The sequence below is a fragment of the Lissotriton helveticus genome, chromosome 4_1 (genome assembly GCF_964261635.1).
Source record: "Lissotriton helveticus chromosome 4_1, aLisHel1.1, whole genome shotgun sequence".
Lineage (NCBI taxonomy): Eukaryota > Metazoa > Chordata > Amphibia > Caudata > Salamandridae > Lissotriton > Lissotriton helveticus.
Genome location: NC_136063.1, coordinates 29,657,358 through 29,678,073, shown reverse-complemented (window position 1 = coordinate 29,678,073; position 20,716 = coordinate 29,657,358). Strand labels below are relative to the sequence as shown.

Genomic DNA, 20,716 nt, shown 5'->3' with positions numbered 1-20,716 from the left:
CAATCACTCATTGTCGGTGTGAGAGTCAGCAAAGAGCCTCCTGAGCTACAATCACTCATTACTGTCAGTGTGAGAGTCATCAAAGAGCCTCCTGATCAACAATCACTCATTACTGTCGCTGTGAGAGTCAACGGAGAGCCTCCTGATCCACAATCACTCCTTACTATTGTGTGAGTCAGCAAAGAGCCTCTTGATCCACAATACCTCATTACTGTCAATGTGAGAGTCAGCGGAGAGCCTCCTGATTCACAATCACTCAGTACTGTCGGTGTGAGAGTCAGCGGAGAGCCTCCTGATCCACAATCACTCATTACTGTCGGTGTGAGAGTCAGCGGAGAGCCTTGTGATCCACAATTACTCATTACTGCCAGTGTGAGAATCAGTAAAGAGCCTCTTGATCCGCAATTACTCATTACTGTCAGTGTGAGAGTAGGCGGAGAGCCTCCTGATCCACAATCACTCATTACTGTTGGTGTGAGAGTCAGTGAAGAGACTCCTGATCCACAATCACTCATTGTCGGTGTGAGAGTCAGCGAAGAGCCTCCTGATCCACAATCACTCATTGTCGGTGTGAGAGTCAGCGAAAAGACTCCTGATCCACAATCACTGATTACTGTCAGTGTGAGAGTCAGCGGAGAGCCTCCTGATCCACAATCACTCATTGTCGGTGTGAGAGTCAGCGAAGAGCCCCCTAATCCACAATCACTCATTACGGTCAGTGTGAGAGTCAGCGAAGAGCCTCCTGATCCACAATCACTCATTAATGTCAGTGTAAGAGTCAGAAGATAGCTTCTTGATCCACAATCACTCATTGCGGTCAGTGTGAGTCAGTGAAGAGCCTCTTGATCCACAATCACTATTTGCTGACATTGGGAGAGTCAGTAGAGAGCCTCCTGATCCACAATCACTCATTGTCGGTGTGAGAGTCAGTGGAGAGGCTCCTGATCAACAACCACTCATTACTGTCGGTGTGAGAGTCAGCGAAGAGCCTCCTGATCCACAATCACTCATTACTATCAGTGTGAGAGGCAGTGAAGAGCCTCCTGATCCACCATCACTCATTGTCGGTGTGAGAGTCAGTGAAGAGCCTCATGATCAACAATAACTCATTAATGTCAGTGTGAGAGGCAGTGAAGAGCCCCTTGATCCACAATCACTGATTACTGTCAGTGTCAGAGACATTGGAGAGCCTCCTGATCCACAATCATGCATTGCTGTCAGTGGGAGAGTCAGTGAAGAGCCTCCTGATCCACAAACACTCATTACTGTTGGTGTGAGAGGCAGTGAAGAGCCTCCTGATCCACCATCACTCATTGTCGGTGTGAGAGTCAGTGAAGAGCCTCTTGATCCACAATCACTCATTACTGTGAGTGGGAGAGTCAGCGGAGAGCCCCTTGATCCACAATGACTCATTACTGTCAGTGTGAGAGTCAGCGGAGAGCCTCCTTATCCACAATCACTCATTGTCGGTGTGAGAGTCAGCAAAGAGCCTCTTGATCCACAATCACTCATTACTGTCAGTGTGAGAGTCAGCGAAGAGCCTCCTGATCCACAATCACTCAGTACGGTCAGTGTGAGAGTCAGCCGAGAGCCCCTTGATCCACAATGACTCATTGCTGTCAGTGTGAGAGTCAGCGAAGTGCCTCCTGATCCACAATCACTCATTGTCGGTGTGAGAGTCAGCAAAGAGCCTCCTGATCCACAATCACTCATTACTGTCAGTGTGAGAGTCATCAAAGAGCCTCCTGATCAACAGTCACTCATTACTGTCACTGTGAGAGTCAACGGAGAGCCTCCTGATCCACAATCACTCCTTACTGTTGTGTGAGTCAGCAAAGAGCCTCCTGATCCACAATCACTCTTTACTGTCAGTGTGAGAGTCAGTGGAGAGGCTCCTGATCCACAAACACTCATTACTGTCGGTGTCAGAGTCAACGAAGAGACTCTTTATCCACAGTCACTGATTACTTTCAGTGTCAGAGGCAGTGAAGATCGTCTTGAAGTACAATCACTCATTGCGGTCAGTATCAGAGTCAGTAAAGAGCGTCTTGTTCCACTATCACTCATTGCTGTCAGTGTGAGAGTCAGTAGAGAGCCTCTTGATCCACAATCACGCATTGCTGTCAGTGTAAGTTTCAGTGAAGAGCCTTGTGATCCACAATCACTCATTACTGTCAGTGTGAGAGTCAGTGAAGAGCGTCTTGATCCACAATCAAAGCGATACAAAAGGGGATGATGGACGGAGCGCTTGAGCAAATCAAACACTCACCCCTAGTCAACTGATCTGGGCCCAATCCATCACCATTCTTTAGCTCACTCGGCCACCCCAGTTCAGAAATGGCCATATGCAAATCAGTCTGACCCTGTGCCTCATGGGAACAGTCCAGCCCGAACTGCCAAGCCATGTCTTCCCAGGACCGGAAAAAAGCATCCTGGGACCGGTTTCGGATTCATAATCCTCATTAGCCAGGCTATCTTGAATCCAGTGGCCAAGTGAGCAAGGGACTCACGTCTGAGCATGCCCTGCCACACCTAGGCCAAACAAAACGATACGAAAGGGGATGGTGGACCGAGCGCTTGAGCAAATCAAACACTCACCCCCAGTCAACTGATCTGGGCCCAATCCATCACCATTCTTTAGCTCACTCGGCCACCCCAGTATAGACATGGCCATATGCAAATCAGTCTGACCCTGTGCCTCATGGGAACAGTCCAGCCCGAACTGCCAAGCCATATCTTCCCTGGACTGGAAACAAGCATCCTGGGACCAGTTTTGGATTCATAATCCTCATCAGCCAGGCTATCTTGAATCCAGTGGCCAAGTGAGCAAGGGACTCACGTCTGAGCATGCCCTGCCACACCTAGGGCGAACAAATCGATACAAAAGGGGATGATGGACGGAGCGCTTGAGCAAATCAAACACTCACCCCCAGTCAACTAATCTGGGCCCAATCCATCACCATTCTTTAGCTCACTCGGCCACCCCAGTTCAGACATGGCCATATGCAAATCAGTCTGACCCTGTGCCTCATGGGAACAGTCCAGCCCGAACTGCCAAGCCATGTCTTCCCTGGACCGGAAACAAGCATCCTGGGACCAGTTTCGGATTCATAATCCTCATCAGCCAGGCTATCTTGAATCCAGTGGCCAAGTGAGCAAGGGATTCACGTCTGAGCATGCCCTGCCACACCTAGGCCAAACAAAAGATACAAAAGGGGATGATGGACCGAGCGCTTGAGCAAATCAAACACTCACCCCCAGTCAACTGATCTGGGCCCAATCCATCACCATTCTTTAGCTCACTCGGCCACCCCAGTATAGACATGGCCATATGCAAATCAGTCTGACCCTGTGCCTCATGGGAACAGTCCAGCCCGAACTGCCAAGCCATATCTTCCCTGGACCGGAAACAAGCATCCTGGGACCAGTTTCGGATTCATAATCCTCATCAGCCAGGCTATCTTGAATCCAGTGGCCAAGTGAGCAAGGGACTCACGTCTGAGCATGCCCTGCCACACCTAGGCCAAACAAAACGATACAAAAGGGGATGATGGACCGAGCGCTTGAGCAAATCAAACACTCACCCCCAGTCAACTGATCTGGGCCCAATCCATCACCATTCTTTAGCTCACTCGGCCACCCCAGTATAGACATGGCCATATGCAAATCAGTCTGACCCTGTGCCTCATGGGAACAGTCCAGCCTGAACTGCCAAGCCATATCTTCCCTGGACCGGAAACAAGCATCCTGGGACCAGTTTCGGATTCATAATCCTCATCAGCCAGGCTATCTTGAATCCAGTGGCCAAGTGAGCATGGGACTCACGTCTGAGCATGCCCTGCCACACCTAGGGCGAACAAATCGATACAAAAGGGGATGATGGACGGAGCGCTTGAGGAAATCAAACACTCATCCCCAGTCAACTAATCTGGGCCCAATCCATCACCATTTTTTAGCTCACTCGGCCACCCCAGTTCAGACATGGCCATATGCAAATCAGTCTGACCCTGTGCCTCATGGGAACAGTCCAGCCCGAACTGCCAAGCCATGTCTTCCCTGGACCGGAAACAAGCATCCTGGGACCAGTTTCGGATTCATAATCCTCATCAGCCAGGCTATCTTGAATCCAGTGGCCAAGTGAGCAAGGGACTCACGTCTGAGCATGCCCTGCCACACCTAGGGCGAACAAAGCGATACAAAAGGGGATGATGGACGGAGCGCTTGAGCAAATCAAACACTCACCCCCAGTCAACTGATCTGGACCCAATCCATCACCATTCTTTAGCTCACTCGGCCACCCCAGTTCAGACATGGCCATATGCAAATCAGTCTGACCCCGTGCCTCATGGGAACAGTCCAGCCCAAACTGCCAAGCCATATCTTCCCTGGACCGGAAACAAGCATCCTGGGACCAGTTTCGGATTCATAATCCTCATCAGCCAGGCTATCTTGAATCCAGTGGCCAAGTGAGCAAGGGACTCACGTCTGAGCATGCCCTGCCACACCTAGGCCAAACAAAACGATACAAAAGGGGATGATGGACCGAGCGCTTGAGCAAATCAAACACTCACCCCCAGTCAACTGATCTGGGCCCAATCCATCACCATTCTTTAGCTCACTCGGCCACCCCAGTATAGACATGGCCATATGCAAATCAGTCTGACCCTGTGCCTCATGGGAACAGTCCAGCCCGAACTGCCAAGCCATATCTTCCCTGGACCGGAAACAAGCATCCTGGGACCAGTTTCGGATTCATAATCCTCATCAGCCAGGCTATCTTGAATCCAGTGGCCAAGTGAGCAAGGGACTCACGTCTGAGCATGCCCAGCCACACCTAGGGCGAACAAATCGATACAAAAGGGGATGATGGACGGAGCGCTTGAGCAAATCAAACACTCACCCCCAGTCAACTAATCTGGGCCCAATCCATCACCATTCTTTAGCTCACTCGGCCACCCCAGTTCAGACATGGCCATATGCAAATCAGTCTGACCCTGTGCCTCATGGGAACAGTCCAGCCCGAACTGCCAAGCCATGTCTTCCCTGGACCGGAAACAAGCATCCTGGGACCAGTTTCGGATTCATAATCCTCATCAGCCAGGCTATCTTGAATCCAGTGGCCAAGTGAGCAAGGGACTCACGTCTGAGCATGCCCTGCCACACCTAGGGCGAACAAAGCGATACAAAAGGGGATGATAGACGGAGCGCTTGAGCAAATCAAACACTCACCCCCAGTCAACTGATCTGGACCCAATCCATCACCATTCTTTAGCTCACTCGGCCACCCCAGTTCAGACATGGCCATATGCAAATCAGTCTGACCCTGTGCCTCATGGGAACAGTCCAGCCCGAACTGCCAAGCCATGTCTTCCCAGGACCGGAAACAAGCATCCTGGGACCGGTTTCGGATTCATAATCCTCATTAGCCAGGCTATCTTGAATCCAGTGGCCAAGTGAGCAAGGGACTCACGTCTGAGCATGCCCTGCCACACCTAGGGCGAACAAAGCGATACAAAAGGGGATGATGGACAGAGCGCTTGAGCAAATCAAACACTCACCCCCAGTCAACTGATCTGGGCCCAATCCATCACCATTCTTTAGCTCACTCGGCCACCCCAGTTCAGACATGGCCATATGCAAATCAGTCTGACCCTGTGCCTCATGGGAACAGTCCAGCCCGAACTGCCAAGCCATGTCTTCCCTGGACCGGAAACAAGCATCCTGGGACCGGTTTCGGATTCATAATCCTCATCAGCCAGGCTATCTTGAATCCAGTGGCCAAGTGAGCAAGGGATTCACGTCTGAGCATGCCCTGCCACACCTAGGCCAAACAAAAGATACAAAAGGGGATGATGGACCGAGCGCTTGAGCAAATCAAACACTCACCCCCAGTCAACTGATCTGGGCTCAATCCATCACCATTCTTTAGCTCACTCGGCCACCCCAGTATAGACATGGCCATATGCAAATCAGTCTGACCCTGTGCCTCATGTGAACAGTCCAGCCCGAACTGCCAAGCCATATCTTCCCTGGACCGGAAACAAGCATCCTGGGACCAGTTTCGGATTCATAATCCTCATCAGCCAGGCTATCTTGAATCCAGTGGCCAAGTGAGCAAGGGACTCACGTCTGAGCATGCCCTGCCACACCTAGGGCGAACAAAGCGATACAAAAGGGGATGATGGACGGAGCGCTTGAGCAAATCAAACACTCACCCCCAGTCAACTGATCTGGGCCCAATCCATCACCATTTTTTAGCTCACTCGGCCACCCCAGTATAGACATGGCCAAATGCAAATCAGTCTGACCCTGTGCCTCATGGGAACAGTCCAGCCCGAACTGCTAAGCCATGTCTTTCCTGGACCGGAAACTAGCATCCTGGGACCAGTTTCGGATTCATAATCCTCATCAGCCAGGCTATCTTGAATCCAGTGGCCAAGTGAGCAAGGGACTCACGTCTGAGCATGCCCTGCCACACCTAGGGCGAACAAAGCGATACAAAAGGGGATGATGGACCGAGCACTTGAGCAAATCAAACACTCACCCCCAGTCAACTGATCTGGGCCCAATCCATCACCATTCTTTAGCTCACTCGGCCACCCCAGTATAGACATGGCCATATGCAAATCAGTCAGACCCTGTGCCTCATGGGAACAGTCCAGCCCGAACTGCCAAGCCATATCTTCCCTGGACTGGAAACAAGCATCCTGGGACCAGTTTTGGATTCATAATCCTCATCAGCCAGGCTATCTTGAATCCAGTGGCCAAGTGAGCAAGGGACTCACGTCTGAGCATGCCCTGCCACACCTAGGCCAAACAAAACGATACAAAAGGGGATGATGGACCGAGCGCTTGAGCAAATCAAACACTCACCCCCAGTCAACTGATCTGGGCCCAATCCATCACCATTCTTTAGCTCACTCGGCCACCCCAGTATAGACATGGCCATATGCAAATCAGTCTGACCCTGTGCCTCATGGGAACAGTCCAGCCTGAACTGCCAAGCCATATCTTCCCTGGACCGGAAACAAGCATCCTGGGACCAGTTTCGGATTCATAATCCTCATTAGCCAGGCTATCTTGAATCCAGTGGCCAAGTGAGCATGGGACTCACGTCTGAGCATGCCCTGCCACACCTAGGGCGAACAAAGCGATACAAAAGGGGATGATGGACGGAGCGCTTGAGCAAATCAAACACTCACCCCCAGTCAACTGATCTGGACCCAATCCATCACCATTCTTTAGCTCACTCGGCCACCCCAGTTCAGACATGGCCATATGCAAATCAGTCTGACCCTGTGCCTCATGGGAACAGTCCAGCCCGAACTGCCAAGCCATGTCTTCCCTGGACCGGAAACAAGCATCCTGGGACCGGTTTCGGATTCATAATCCTCATCAGCCAGGCTATCTTGAATCCAGTGGCCAAGTGAGCAAGGGACTCACGTCTGAGCATGCCCTGCCACACCTAGGGCGAACAAAGCGATACAAAAGGGGATGATGGACGGAGCGCTTGAGCAAATCAAACACTCACCCCCAGTCAACTGATCTGGACCCAATCCATCACCATTCTTTAGCTCACTCGGCCACCCCAGTTCAGACATGGCCATATGCAAATCAGTCTGACCCTGTGCCTCATAGGAACAGTCCAGCCCGAACTGCCAAGCCATGTCTTCCCAGGACCGGAAACAAGCATCCTGGGACCGGTTTCGGATTCATAATCCTCATTAGCCAGGCTATCTTGAATCCAGTGGCCAAGTGAGCAAGGGACTCACGTCTGAGCATGCCCTGCCACACCTAGGGCGAACAAAGCGATACAAAAGGGGATGATGGACAGAGCGCTTGAGCAAATCAAACACTCACCCCCAGTCAACTGATCTGGGCCCAATCCATCACCATTCTTTAGCTCACTCGGCCACCCCAGTTCAGACATGGCCATATGCAAATCAGTCTGACCCTGTGCCTCATGGGAACAGTCCAGCCCCTACTGCCAAGCCATGTCTTCCCTGGACCGGAAACAAGCATCTTGGGACCGGTTTCGGATTCATAATCCTCATCAGCCAGGCTATCTTGAATCCAGTGGCCAAGTGAGCAAGGGACTCACGTCTGAGCATGCCCTGCCACACCTAGGCCAAACAAAACGATACAAAAGGGGATGATGGACCGAGCGCTTGAGCAAATCAAACACTCACCCCCAGTCAACTGATCTGGGCCCAATCCATCACCATTCTTTAGCTCACTCGGCCACCCCAGTATATACATGGCCATATGCAAATCAGTCTGACCCTGTGCCTCATGGGAACAGTCCAGCCCGAACTGCCAAGCCATATCTTCCCTGGACCGGAAACAAGCATCCTGGGACCAGTTTCGGATTCATAATCCTCATCAGCAAGGCTATCTTGAATCCAGTGGCCAAGTGAGCAAGGGACTCACGTCTGAGCATGCCCTGCCACACCTAGGGCGAACAAATCGATACAAAAGGGGATGATGGACGGAGCGCTTGAGCAAATCAAACACTCACCCCCAGTCAACTGATCTGGGCCCAATCCATCACCATTCTTTAGCTCAATCGGCCACCCCAGTATAGACATGGCCATATGCAAATCAGTCTGACCCTGTGCCTCATGGGAACAGTCCAGCCCGAACTGCCAAGCCATGTCTTCTCTGGACCGGAAACAAGCATCCTGGGACCAGTTTCAGATTCATAATCCTCATCAGCCAGGCTATCTTGAATCCAGTGGCCAAGTGAGCAAGGGACTCACGTCTGAGCATGCCCTGCCACACCTAGGGCGAACAAAGCGATACAAAAGGGGATGATGGACCGAGCGCTTGAGCAAATCAAACACTCACCCCCAGTAAACTGATCTGGGCCCAATCCATCACCATTCTTTAGCTCACTCGGCCACCCCAGTATAGACATGGCCATATGCAAATCAGTCTGACCCTGTGCCTCATGGGAACAGTCCAGCCCGAACTGCCAAGCCATGTCTTCCCAGGACCGGAAACAAGCATCCTGGGACCGGTTTCGGATTCATAATCCTCATTAGCCAGGCTATCTTGAATCCAGTGGGTAAGTGAGCAAGGGACTCACGTCTGAGCATGCCCTGCCACACCTAGGCCAAACAAAACGATACAAAAGGGGATGATGGACTGAGCGCTTGAGCAAATCAAACCCTCACCCCCAGTCAACTGATCTGGGCCCAATCCATCACCATTCTTTAGCTCACTCGGCCACCCCAGTATAGACATGGCCATATGCAAATCAGTCTGACCCTGTGCCTCATGGGAACAGTCCAGCCCGAACTGCCAAGCCATATCTTCCCTGGACCGTAAACAAGCATCCTGGGACCAGTTTCGGATTCATAATCCTCATCAGCCAGGCTATCTTGAATCCAGTGGCCAAGTGAGCAAGGGACTCACGTCTGAGCATGCCCTGCCACACCTAGGCCAAACAAAACGATACAAAAGGGGATGATGGACCGAGCGCTTGAGCAAATCAAACACTCACCCCCAGTCAACTGATCTGGGCCCAATCCATCACCATTCTTTAGCTCACTCGGCCACCCCAGTTCAGACATGGCCATATGCAAATCAGTCTGACCCTGTGCCTCATGGGAACAGTCCAGCCCGAACTGCCAAGCCATATCTTCCCTGGACCGGAAACAAGCATCCTGGGACCAGTTTTGGATTCATAATCCTCATCAGCCAGGCTATCTTGAATCCAGTGGCCAAGTGAGCAAGGGACTCACGTCTGAGCATGCCCTGCCACACCTAGGCCAAACAAAACGATACAAAAGGGGATGATGGACCGAGCGCTTGAGCAAATCAAACACTCACCCCCAGTCAACTGATCTGGGCCCAATCCATCACCATTCTTTAGCTCACTCGGCCACCCCAGTATAGACATGGCCATATGCAAATCAGTCTGACCCTGTGCCTCATGGGAACAGTCCAGCCCGAACTGCCAAGCCATGTCTTCCCTGGACCAGAAACAAGCATCCTGGGACCGGTTTCGGATTCATAATCCTCATTAGCCAGGCTATCTTGAATCCAGTGCTCAAGTGAGCAAGGGACTCACGTCTGAGCATGCCCTGCCACACCTAGGCCAAACAAAATGATTCAAAAGGGGATGATGGACCGAGCGCTTGAGCAAATCAAACACTCACCCCCAGTCAACTGATCTGGGCCCAATCCATCACCATTCTTTAGCTCACTCGGCCACCCCAGTATAGACATGGCCATATGCAAATCAGTCTGACCCTGTGCCTCATGGGAACAGTCCAGCCCGAACTGCCAAGCCATATCTTCCCTGGACCGGAAACAAGCATCCTGGGACCAGTTTCGGATTCATACTTCTCATCAGCCAGGCTATCTTGAATCCAGTGGCCAAGTGAGCAAGGGACTCACGTCTGAGCATGCCCTGCCACACCTAGGGCGAACAAATCGATACAAAAGGGGATGATGGACGGAGCGCTTGAGCAAATCAAACACTCACCCCCAGTCAACTAATCTGGGCCCAATCCATCACCATTCTTTAGCTCACTCGGCCACCCCAGTTCAGACATGGCCATATGCAAATCAGTCTGACCCTGTGCCTCATGGGAACAGTCCAGCCCGAACTGCCAAGCCATGTCTTCCCTGGACCGGAAACAAGCATCCTGGGACCAGTTTCGGATTCATAATCCTCATCAGCCAGGCTATCTTGAATCCAGTGGCCAAGTGAGCAAGGGACTCACGTCTGAGCATGCCCTGCCACACCTAGGGCGAACAAAGCGATACAAAAGGGGATGATGGACGGAGCGCTTGAGCAAATCAAACACTCACCCCCAGTCAACTGATCTGGACCCTATCCATCACCATTCTTTAGCTCACTCGGCCACCCCAGTTCAGACATGGCCATATGCAAATCAGTCTGACCCTGTGCCTCATGGGAACAGTCCAGCCCGAACTGCCAAGCCATGTCTTCCCAGGACCGGAAACAAGCATCCTGGGACCGGTTTCGGATTCATAATCCTCATTAGCCAGGCTATCTTGAATCCAGTGGCCAAGTGAGCAAGGGACTCACGTCTGAGCATGCCCTGCCACACCTAGGGCGAACAAAGCGATACAAAAGGGGATGATGGACAGAGCGCTTGAGCAAATCAAACACTCACCCCCAGTCAACTGATCTGGGCCCAATCCATCACCATTCTTTAGCTCACTCGGCCACCCCAGTTCAGACATGGCCATATGCAAATCAGTCTGACCCTGTGCCTCATGGGAACAGTCCAGCCCGAACTGCAAAGCCATGTCTTCCCTGGACCGGAAACAAGCATCCTGGGACCGGTTTCGGATTCATAATCCTCATCAGCCAGGCTATCTTGAATCCAGTGGCCAAGTGAGCAAGGGATTCACGTCTGAGCATGCCCTGCCACACCTAGGCCAAACAAAAGATACAAAAGGGGATGATGGACCGAGCGCTTGAGCAAATCAAACACTCACCCCCAGTCAACTGATCTGGGCTCAATCCATCACCATTCTTTAGCTCACTCGGCCACCCCAGTATAGACATGGCCATATGCAAATCAGTCTGACCCTGTGCCTCATGGGAACAGTCCAGCCCGAACTGCCAAGCCATATCTTCCCTGGACCGGAAACAAGCATCCTGGGACCAGTTTCGGATTCATAATCCTCATCAGCCAGGCTATCTTGAATCCAGTGGCCAAGTGAGCAAGGGACTCACGTCTGAGCATGCCCTGCCACACCTAGGGCGAACAAAGCGATACAAAAGGGGATGATGGACGGAGCGCTTGAGCAAATCAAACACTCACCCCCAGTCAACTGATCTGGGCCCAATCCATCACCATTCTTTAGCTCACTCGGCCACCCCAGTATAAACATGGCCAAATGCAAATCAGTCTGACCCTGTGCCTCATGGGAACAGTCCAGCCCGAACTGCCAAGCCATGTCTTTCCTGGACCGGAAACAAGCATCCTGGGACCAGTTTCGGATTCATAATCCTCATCAGCCAGGCTATCTTGAATCCAGTGGCCAAGTGAGCAAGGGACTCACGTCCGAGCATGCCCTGCCACACCTAGGGCGAACAAAGCGATACAAAAGGGGATGATGGACTGAGCACTTGAGCAAATCAAACACTCACCCCCAGTCAACTGATCTGGGCCCAATCCATCACCATTCTTTAGCTCACTCGGCCACCCCAGTATAGACATGGCCATATGCAAATCAGTCTGACCCTGTGCCTCATGGGAACAGTCCAGCCCGAACTGCCAAGCCATATCTTCACTGGACCGGAAACAAGCATCCTGGGACCAGTTTCGGATTCATAATCCTCATCAGCCAGGCTATCTTGAATCCAGTGGCCAAGTGAGCAAGGGACTCACATCTGAGCATGCCCTGCCACACCTAGGCCAAACAAAACGATACAAAAGGGGATGATGGACCGAGCGCTTGAGCAAATCAAACACTCACCCCCAGTCAACTGATCTGGGCCCAATCCATCACCATTCTTTAGCTCACTCGGCCACCCCAGTATAGACATGGCCATATGCAAATCAGTCTGACCCTGTGCCTCATGGGAACAGTCCAGCCTGAACTGCCAAGCCATATCTTCCCTGGACCGGAAACAAGCATCCTGGGACCAGTTTCGGATTCATAATCCTCATTAGCCAGGCTATCTTGAATCCAGTGGCCAAGTGAGCATGGGACTCACGTCTGAGCATGCCCTGCCACACCTAGGGCGAACAAATCGATACAAAAGGGGATGATGGACGGAGCGCTTGAGGAAATCAAACACTCACCCCCAGTCAACTAATCTGGGCCCAATCCATCACCATTTTTTAGCTCACTCGGCCACCCCAGTTCAGACATGGCCATATGCAAATCAGTCTGACCCTGTGCCTCATGGGAACAGTCCAGCCCGAACTGCCAAGCCATATCTTCCCTGGACCGGAAACAAGCATCCTGGGACCAGTTTCGGATTCATAATCCTCATCAGCCAGGCTATCTTGAATCCAGTGACCAAGTGAGCAAGGGACTCACGTCTGAGCATGCCCTGCCACACCTAGGGCGAACAAAGCGATACAAAAGGGGATGATGGACGGAGCGCTTGAGCAAATCAAACACTCACCCCCAGTCAACTGATCTGGACCCAATCCATCACCATTCTTTAGCTCACTCGGCCACCCCAGTTCAGACATGGCCATATGCAAATCAGTCTGACCCTGTGCCTCATGGGAACAGTCCAGCCCGAACTGCCAAGCCATGTCTTCCCAGGACCGGAAACAAGCATCCTGGGACCGGTTTCGGATTCATAATCCTCATTAGCCAGGCTATCTTGAATCCAGTGGCCAAGTGAGCAAGGGACTCACGTCTGAGCATGCCCTGCCACACCTAGGGCGAACAAAGCGATACAAAAGGGGATGATGGACAGAGCGCTTGAGCAAATCAAACACTCACCCCCAGTCAACTGATCTGGGCCCAATCCATCACCATTCTTTAGCTCACTCGGCCACCCCAGTTCAGACATGGCCATATGCAAATCAGTCTGACCCTGTGCCTCATGGGAACAGTCCAGCCCGAAAAGCCAAGCCATGTCTTCCCTGGACCGGAAACAAGCATCCTGGGACCGGTTTCGGATTCATAATCCTCATCAGCCAGGCTATCTTGAATCCAGTGGCCAAGTGAGCAAGGGACTCACGTCTGAGCATGCCCTGCCACACCTAGGCCAAACAAAACGATACAAAAGGGGATGATGGACCGAGCGCTTGAGCAAATCAAACACTCACCCCAAGTCAACTGATCTGGGCCCAATCCATCACCATTCTTTAGCTCACTCGGCCACCCCAGTATAGACATGGCCATATGCAAATCAGTCTGACCCTGTGCCTCATGGGAACAGTCCAGCCCAAACTGCCAAGCCATATCTTCCTTGGACCGGAAACAAGCATCCTGGGACCAGTTTCGGATTCATAATCCTCATCAGCCAGGCTATCTTGAATCCAGTGGCCAAGTGAGCAAGGGACTCACGTCTGAGCATGCCCTGCCACACCTAGGGCGAACAAAGCGATACAAAAGGGGATGATGGACGGAGCGCTTGAGCAAATCAAACACTCACCCCCAGTCAACTGATCTGGGCCCAATCCATCACCATTCTTTAGCTCACTCGGCCACCCCAGTATAGACATGGCCATATGCAAATCAGTCTGACCCTGTGCCTCATGGGAACAGTCCAGCCCGAACTGCCAAGCCATGTCTTCCCTGGACCGGAAACAAGCATCCTGGGACCAGTTTCGGATTCATAATCCTCATCAGCCAGGCTATCTTGAATCCAGTGGCCAAGTGAGCAAGGGACTCACGTCTGAGCATGCCCTGCCACACCTAGGGCGAACAAAGCGATACAAAAGGGGATGATGGACCGAGCGCTTGAGCAAATCAAACACTCACCCCCAGTCAACTGATCTGGGCCCAATCCATCACCATTCTTTAGCTCACTCGGCCACCCCAGTATAGACATGGCCATATGCAAACCAGTCTGACCCTGTGCCTCATGGGAACAGTCCAGCCCGAACTGCCAAGCCATGTCTTCCCAGGACCGGAAACAAGCACCCTGGGACCGGTTTCGGATTCATAATCCTCATTAGCCAGGCTATCTTGAATCCAGTGGCCAAGTGAGCAAGGGACTCACGTCTGAGCATGCCCTGCCACACCTAGGCCAAACAAAACGATCCAAAAGGGGATGATGGACCGAGCGCTTGAGCAAATCAAACACTCACCCCCAGTCAACTGATCTGGGCCCAATCCATCACCATTCTTTAGCTCACTCGGCCACCCCAGTATAGACATGGCCATATGCAAATCAGTCTGACCCTGTGCCTCATGGGAACAGTCCAGCCCGAACTGCCAAGCCATATCTTCCCTGGACGGGAAACAAGCATCCTGGGACCAGTTTCGGATTCATAATCCTCATCAGCCAGGCTATCTTGAATCCAGTGGCCAAGTGAGCAAGGGACTCACGTCTGAGCATGCCCTGCCACACCTAGGGCGAACAAAGCGATACAAAAGGGGATGATGGACGGAGCGCTTGAGCAAATCAAACACTCACCCCCAGTCAACTGATCTGGGCCCAATCCATCACCATTCTTTAGCTCACTCGGCCACCCCAGTATAGACATGGCCATATGCAAATCAGTCTGACCCTGTGCCTCATGGGAACAGTCCAGGCCGAACTGCCAAGCCACGTCTTCCCTGGACCGGAAACAAGCATCCTGGGACCAGTTTCGGATTCATAATCCTCATCAGCCAGGCTATCTTGAATCCAGTTGCCAAGTGAGCAAGGGACTCACGTCTGAGCATGCCCTGCCACACCTAGGGCGAACAAAGCGATACAAAAGGGGATGATGGACCGAGCGCTTGAGCAAATCAAACACTCACCCCCAGTCAACTGATCTGGGCCCAATCCATCACCATTCTTTAGCTCACTCGGCCACCCCAGTATAGACATGGCCATATGCAAATCAGTCTGACCCTGTGCCTCATGGGAACAGTCCAGCCCGAACTGCCAAGCCATATCTTCCCTGGACCGGAAACAAGCATCCTGGGACCAGTTTCGGATTCATAATTCTCATCAGCCAGGCTATCTTAAATCCAGTGCCAAGTGAGCAAGGGACTCACGTCTGAGCATGCCCTGCCACACCTAGGCCAAACAAAACGATACAAAAGGGGATGATGGACCGAGCGCTTGAGCAAATCAAACACTCACCCCCAGTCAACTGATCTGGGCCCAATCCATCACCATTCTTTAGCTCACTCTGCCACCCCAGTATAGACATGGCCATATGCAAATCAGTCTGACCCTGTGCCTCATGGGAACAGTCCAGCCCGAACTGCCAAGCCATATCTTCCCTGGACCGGAAACAAGCATCCTGGGACCGGTTTCGGATTCATAATCCTCATCAGCCAGGCTATCTTGAATCCAGTGGCCAAGTGAGCAAGGGACTCACGTCCGAGCATGCCCTGCCACACCTAGGGCGAACAAAGCGATACAAAAGGTCCTTGGATGCTTGATTCCGGTCTAGGCAAGACATGGCTTGGTAGTTCGGGCTGGACTGTTCCCATGAGGCACAGGGCCAAGGCTGATTTGCATATAGCCATTGTCTGACCTAGGGTGGTGTGGAGTGCAAAAAAACGATGGATTTAGGCCCAGATCTTTGTACTGGGGTGAATGTAAGACATTGTTCTGCATTCTGTCCATCAACTGTGGTTTTTGCTTGATCCACAATCAAGCATAGCTGTCAGTGTGAGAGTCAGCGGAGAGCCTCTTGATCCACAATCACTCATTACAGTCACTGTGAGAGTCAGCGGGGAGTCTCTTGATCCACAATCATTTATTACTGTCAGTGTGAGAGTCAGCGGAGAGCCCCTAAATCCACAATCACTCATTACTGTCAGTGTGAGAGTCAGTGGAGAGCCTCCTGATCCACAATCACTCATTACTGTCAGTGCGAGAGTCAGCGAAGAGTCTCATGATCCACAATCACTCATTACTGTCAGTGTGAGATTCAGTGAAGAGCCTCCTGATCCACAATCACTCATTACTGTCAGTGTGAGAGTCAGCAGAGAGCCTCCTGATCCACAATCACTCCTTGCTGTTGTGTCAGTCAGCAAAGAGCCTCCTGATCCACAATCACTCTTTACTGTCAGTGTCAGAGTCATCAAAGAGCCTCCTGATCCACAAACACTCATTACTGTCAGTGTGAGAGTCAGCAGAGAGCCTCCTGATCCACAATCACTCCTTGCTGTTGTGTCAGTCAGCAAAGAGCCTCCTGATCCACAATCACTCTTTACTGTCAGTGTGAGAGTCAGCGAATAAACTCTTCATCCACAATCACTGATTACTTTCAGTGTCAGAGGCAGTGAAGAGCCTCTTGATCCACAATCACTCATTACTGTCAGTGTGAGAGTCAGTGAAGATCGTCTTGAAGTACAATCACTCATTGCGGTCAGTATCAGAGTCAGTGAAGTGCCTCTTGATCCACAATCACTCATTACTGTCAGTGTTAGAGTCCGTAGAGAGCCTCTTGATTCACAATCACTCTTTGCTGTCAGTGTGAGAGTCAGTGAAGAGCATCTTGATCCACAATCAATCATAGCTGTCCGTGTGAGAGTCAGTGAAGAGCATCTTGATCCACAATCAATCATAGCTGTCAGTGTGAGAGTCAGTGAAGAGCGTCGTGATCCACAATCACTCCTTGCTGTCAGTGGGAGAGTCAGTGAAGTGCCTCTTGATCCACAATCACTCATTACTGTCAGTTTGAGAGTCAGTGAAGAGGGTCTTGATCCACAATCAATCATAGCTGTCAGTGTAAGAGTTAGTGAAGAGCTTTGTGATCCACAATCACTCCTTGCTGTCAGTGGGAGAGTCAGTGAATAACCTCTTGATCCACAATCACTCATTACTGTCAGTGTGAGAGGAAGTGAAGAGCCTCCTGATCTACAATCACACATTACGGTCAGTGTGAGAGTCAGCGAAGAGCCTCCTGATCCACAATCACTCACTACTGTCACTGTGAGAGTCAACGGAGAGCCTCTTGATCCACAATCACTCATTACTGTCAGTGTGAGAGTCAGTGAAGAGCCTCCTGATACAGAATCCCTCATTACTGTCGGTCAATTAGTCAGTAGAGAGCCTATTATTCCACAATCACTTATTACTGTCAGTGTCAGAGTCAGCGAAGAGCCTCTTGATCCACAATTACTCATTACTGTCAGTGTGAGAGTCAGTAGAGAGCCTCCTGATTCACAATCACTCATTACTGTCAGTGTGAGAGTCAGTAGAGAGCCTCCTGATTCACAATCACTCGTTACTGTCAGTGTGAGAGTCAGTAAAGAGCCTCTTGATCCACAATCACTCATTACTGTCAGTGTGAGAGTCAGTAAAGAGCCTCTTGATCCACAATCACTCATTACTGTCAGTGTGAGAGTCAGTAAAGAGCCTCTTGATCCACAATCACTCATTACTGTCAGTGGGAGAGTCAGTGAAGAGCCTCCTGATCCACAATCACTCAATGTTGGTGTAAGAGTCAGCGAAGAGCCTCCTGATCCACAAAAACTCATTACTGTCAGTGTAAGAGTCAGTAGATAGCTTCTGATCCACAATCACTCATTGCGGTCAGTGTCAGAGTCAGTGAAGTACCTCTTGATTCACAATCACTCATTACTGTCAGTGTGAGAGTCAGTGAAGATCTTCTTGATCCACAATCACTCATTGCGGTCAGTGTCAAAGTCAGTGAAGTGCCTCTTGATTCACAATCACTCATTACTGTCAGTGTGAGAGTCAGTGAAGATCTTCTTGATCCACAATCACTCATTGCGGTCAGTGTGAGTCAGTGAAGAGCCTCTTGATCCACAATCACTATTTGCTGACATTGGGAGAGTCAGTAGAGAGCCTCCTGATCCACAATCACTCATTGTCGGTGTGAGAGTCAGTGGAGAGGCTCCTGATCAACAACCACTCATTACTGTCGGTGTGAGAGTCAGCGGAGAGCCTTGTGATCCACAATTACTCATTACTGCCAGTGTGAGAATCAGTAAAGAGCCTCTTGATCCGCAATCACTCATTACTGTCGGTGTGAGAGTAGGCGGAGAGCCTCCTGATCCACAATCACTCATTACTGTTGGTGTGAGAGTCAGTGAAGAGACTCCTGATCCACAATCACTCATTGTCGGTGTGAGAGTCAGCGAAGAGCCTCCTGATCCACAATCACTCATTACTGTCAGTGTGAGAGTCAGTGGAGAGCCTCCTGATCCACAATCACTCATTACTGTCAGTTTGAGAGTCAGTGAAGATCTTCTTGATCCACAGGGCCGGACTGGCAACTCAAAGCAGCCCTGGAAAATTTCTGCAGACCAGCGCCCGTGCGGCACGTAGCGAGCGAGCCCGACCGCTACTATGGGGTTTTGGGGGCGTTCCCCCCCCCCAAGAAAATTTTGGAACACAACAGACCAAAATGGTGAATTTTACAGCACATTTTCATTACATATTCAACTGTATCAACTTTCAAAGCACAGTAAATAGTAGATGATGACCTTAAAGAGCACCAGGTTACCCACCCAGTCATATGTACCCATAGACATTCTTTCAGAGAGCACCAAAATAGACACAAGTAGTGAATCAGAGAGGACAAAGCAAAAGTGAGACCAGCCCCCCACATGGTGTGTAGCGAGCAAGCGCAGTGAGCAACCACTACTAGGGAGAGTTTGGGGGTTGAACTTGTCCCCCCGAAGAAAATTTGAGACAGAAAGGCCAAAACAAAGCATTTTTTAACACATTTTTCATTACATATTAGATTGTATTAACTTTTAAAGCATAGTAAATTGTCACTCATGTTGTCACACATTAAGCACTGACATGTGATGTCACACATGAGCACACAGGCCACTGACTGAGGCCAGAATACTGTGGAAATGTCACACATAAGCACCTAGGCACTGATCCAGGCCTGGTCACACCACCAGGCCAGTAAGCATGCAAACGTCACACATAAGCACCCAAGCCAGTAAGTTTGGAAATATCACACACGATCCCCCAGCTCCAGGTCACTGAGGCCAGAAACTATGGAAATAGCGCACATAAATAAGCACCCAGGCCAGAAAGCATGGAAACGTCACACATAAGCACCCAGGCTGACGGAAGGCATGGAAATGTCTCAAATGGCACCCTGGCCAGAAAGCATGAAAAATTAACAAATGGCACCCTGGCCAGAAAGCATGAAAAATTAACACAAAGGCCCTGGCCTTGACTTGACACATCTTTAAATAGCCTACTTAAGTGGGTGGCACATTAAGTGTTGCAGGCAAACTAGCAGCATTTAATGTACAGTCCCTGGGTACATGTAGAACCACATTTCTAGAGACTTACAAGTACATTAAAATTGCCAATTCGGTGTAAGGCAATTTTACCATCTTTGAAAGGAAAGAGCGCAAGCACTTTAGCACTGGTTAGTGGTGGTAAAGTGCACTGAGCCCTAAGAGCCAACAAAAATTGCATTTTTTAATGTAATAAAGCAGATGAAACCGTATTTTAATTTTGAGGAATCTGAGGCCAACGGGGACTTATCTAACCATGTCTCAGCAGTCAGTATGAACAATATGTATCTAAAAAACATTTTACATGTTCTAATGGCGCTGAGACTTTTTCTGTAGCTAGACCTAAACAAGAGTGCTTTAAAGGTGCAGGGACAATCAGGTACTCGCTACCTGCACTTTAATTATGAAGGAATAGTACGGGCACTTCTCAGCACTGCCCTCAATTCTTTTAATGGGAGAGTACCTGCACATCTCAGCAGCAAACAGGCAGTCTGAGACGAGGAGTACCTAAGATTCTATATTTCCATTTTGAGCACTAGTAAAAACTCTTCCTTTGGTGCAAGCTACTTTGGCTGTTGCAATATTTTAAGGCTTTCCCTTCAACCAACCTCACATCATCACACTAAGTGTGTGGGTTTGCTTGTACACTGATTCACTGGAGAAACTTCTCACCACATGATGCATGGAAGGGATCTCGGTTACTATAGACGGGCGATAACCACTCACTTGCAACAGCACATCCCTCCTGGTCTCTGAGGAGTTTAGGACACTCCTTACCCAATGATCCTTCCTCATTTCTTATCCACGATATCTTAACACCTGCCCTCTGCAGCCCTGCATCCCTCTTCAAACCAGC

At 50.6% G+C, this 20,716-nt stretch overlaps 1 protein-coding gene across 1 annotated transcript in view; it reads right to left on the bottom strand.

Annotated features, from left to right (window-relative positions):
• LOC144828298 (verrucotoxin subunit beta-like) overlaps positions 1 to 20,716 on the bottom strand; it is a 315,538-nt gene that overhangs the window by 253,489 nt on the left and 41,333 nt on the right. The window lies entirely within an intron of this gene.